Source organism: Cervus elaphus, chromosome 24, assembly GCF_910594005.1.
Source record: "Cervus elaphus chromosome 24, mCerEla1.1, whole genome shotgun sequence".
Classification (NCBI taxonomy): Eukaryota; Metazoa; Chordata; class Mammalia; order Artiodactyla; family Cervidae; genus Cervus; species Cervus elaphus.
This window is the reverse complement of record NC_057838.1, coordinates 20,876,030-20,879,482: the sequence shown is the minus strand read 5'-3', so window position 1 is coordinate 20,879,482 and position 3,453 is coordinate 20,876,030.

Below are 3,453 nucleotides of genomic sequence, written 5' to 3'. Positions count from 1 at the left end.
AATCTAATTCTTCTTTAAAAAAGTGGAAGTCTGATTAAAAACCCTGCCAACAATTAGCTGCCAATTCCACCTTCCAATTTCTGCACTAATATTCCTCTTGAACTCGGGGCAGTCTCTCCTATAACTCCATAATCTCTGATCCTGGGTTCTGGTGTTCTAATTTCCTGAATATCCTTTGGAAGTTCTCTGTAGTAATGAAATCTGCTTGCCACATGAGAACAATTAACAAAACCCCATCTCCTCTCTTGGACCCAGAACCTAAAATTCAGAGCTCTCCTGAATAATTAAATATAAGTCAAGCTTTATCTAACCACATGGCAATTTATTTGCTATTTAGACTGGATCAAGGACTAGGACCAGAGTTTGGACAAAAGCAACTGCAGTGTGACCCAGATCTAGACTCACTCATTCATTCAGCTGTTACTCCGAACCTCCCAGGTTTCTATGTCACAGAGCCTTCACTGACCTCTAAGAACAGAGAAATGAGGAATTAGAAACCTGTCTCAAGGCTTAGGAGCCTGGCAATCAGGATCAAATCCTGCTTCTGCCACTTGCTAGTTACCGAACCCTTCTGTGCCTCTAGTGACTTAAAGTTTCTGAGCCTCAGAATGAAGATGAAAACACTGTCAACTCAAAAGAATCTTTTGTGAGGATCATATGTGAAAGGTCTTAGCAGAATGCCTGCTGCACAGTACATATTTCATAAATCTGAACCATAAATACCATGTGTGGTCTGCTGCTTCTGACAGGGCCCCCAGTGAGCTCCATCTCATCGTGTTCATGACTTTGTGTAACCCTCTCTCTATTGGGATATGCTGACCCTAGCAACTTGCTTCTAAGCCAGAAGAAACAGCAAAAGGTGACAGGATTAGACAACAAAAGACTAAGACCTCCAGACTGTTGGTATTCTCTCTCTCTTGCTCTTATGCTGTCTAAGATGAGAGGCACCCTTGGGCAATGACTAGAAGGTGATCTCAGGCCAACAGCCAACAAAGAGCCGAGTCCAAGAGGAAAGGAATCCTGCCAACAACCAAGCGAATGAGCTTGGATGCAGATCCTCATTCAGCCGAACCTTGAGATGATTACAGTCCCAGCCATACCTTGCCTGCAGCCTTGTGAGAGGAGAAACCCAGCTGAGCCACGCCCGGATTCCAGACCCACAGAAGCCATGGACCGACACTTAAAGCTTTGGGGTAACTTGTTACTCAGCAAGAGATAACTAACACACTACTGGTCCTCAAGTTTGTCGTGTACTTGAGGGACAAGGAGGAAACAGTGTAGAACCAGAAGCAGAAAAAGGGATGTGGAAAAGGAGGTAGATTTGCAGCTAGAAGATCAGGAGCTGAGAATCCCATGCTATTTAGGGATTCTCATGGGGACAATGAGAAGGCATCAAATGTTCTTTATGAAAACTAAGGACTCAATTTCTCTTTAAATAATAAGACAGATTGGAATCATAATGAAAATATCTTTCAAAAAAAAGAAAACATCTTCCAAGAGAAAGAGCCAGAATAATGTCTTGAACTGGTATATTACCCAGGATATATATTTGGAAAATTTCCAGACAACTGAGATCTCTTATTTTTAGCCCCTTCTGCTGCTAGGCAAATCAGTTTGGGATTTATATCACCAAGTTTAATGGTGAAGAAAAGAAACGAAAGTGAAGTTACTGAAATAAACAATTTCATTAACTTCAAAATCAGTGAGTTCAGAATCAATTAAATTTGTAACACCCTTATTTAGGACACAAGTAGTGAATTAATAACAGTGAAAATTAGTTTTTTAGGAATACAAAGGGAGCGAGACTTTTGCAAATAACTTTTGACACTGCAGTTTCCTAAATCAATAGAGATACACAATTTTTCACTTGCACGTCTTCTTTTTAAATCCTGAATCAACTTTACAAACAATTGCCCTTGGACCAATCCCATAAATCAGTTTGAAAGTGACCCAGTTTTTTCACTTGAGCCATAGTATGCAGGTATCTAGGTCTTGTTATAAGACAAAGGGACTGATATAAGAATATGGTAAAAAATAAATAAATAAATAAACAAAAGGAAAATACCTCTGAGGTATTTACAGAAAGAGGTTTGAAAGAGCTTAAGGGATGAGGAATTTGATTTGGAAGAATTATTGCTAACTTTGTATCCACAAAACAAATAGTAGACCTTACTATTGACAGAGTTGGTAACAGGGAATCCCCTGGCCGTGCAGTGATTAAGACTTGGAGCTTTCACTGCTGAGGGTCCAGGTTCCATCCCTAGTTGGGGAACTGATACCCCACAAGCTGCACAGAGTGACCAAAAAAAAAGTACAGAGTTGGTAACGCATATTTCCTAGAAATTCACATAGTCAGTGTCTTGACTCGTTTTTATTGAGCACCTACTATGTGACAGGCACCATGCTGGACCTCACCTCAGACAACTCCCACTTAATGCTGGGATTGGAAATCTCTGGAACTCTGATTTGGTTTTTCTTTGTCTCCTGGAAAGCACAATTAGATCTAGTAGGAGAAGAAACTCAATTAAAAGTGGCCAATCTGAGCTTAACCATTAATTTGCTAAACTGTTGCTCATTTTCTCTCTCTGGGGCTCATGAAAAAAATGAAGTTGTTTTATACATATATATATTCATATGTGTGTGTGTGTGTGTGCATGCTAAGTCACTTCAGTCATGTCTGACTCTTTGCGACCCTATGGACCATAGCCAACCAGGTTCTGCTGTCCATGGGATTCCTTAGGCATATATATATATATATATATAAAATATAATAATAAATATATATATCTGTAAAATTGCCTCCAATTCTAAAAGATTCAGTATCAACAGCCCTTGAATGTCCAAATTTGGCTCATTCTCAAACTACAGATTCCCTGATGGAAAAAGAGCCTGTATCTCACCATCCTGACAGCCCCGCTTCAGGCAATGGAGACTCAGGACCTCAGGACCAGGCTAGGTGTGTTCTCTCACCAAAGTTTGGCACTGCCCAAGCAATCCCACAGGATTCTTACTCAGGATAGCTGCTGATGGAGGGAACATTTGGAAGCAGAGGGCCTAGAGCCAGAAAAGCAGCCACATCCTTTTATTCTAGAGATGAGTCAAGTGAGGTCCAGAGAGGCCCTCTGACCTGCACCAGCTCACAGAGGGCATCTACCTTCTGACTGGATCATCACCTCAGCAACAGAGCTGGTCTCAAGCTAAAGCATCTCTCTAGATATTGTCACATCTGGTGATTCTGGTTCTTATCCCTCCAAAACACAGAAATATCCCAGAACCAGGGGATGCCAAGGCTCCTCAGTCAACTTCTGCCCCTCCCATTTCACAGAAATGAACATCGAGGCCACAGGATTCAAGTGCTGGGATGCTGAGCAACAGATCGAGGGCCAGAACTCAGGTCGGCATTCAGTCCCGGCCTCCTTCTGCACCTGCTCACTCCACAGTCATCTATGGAGT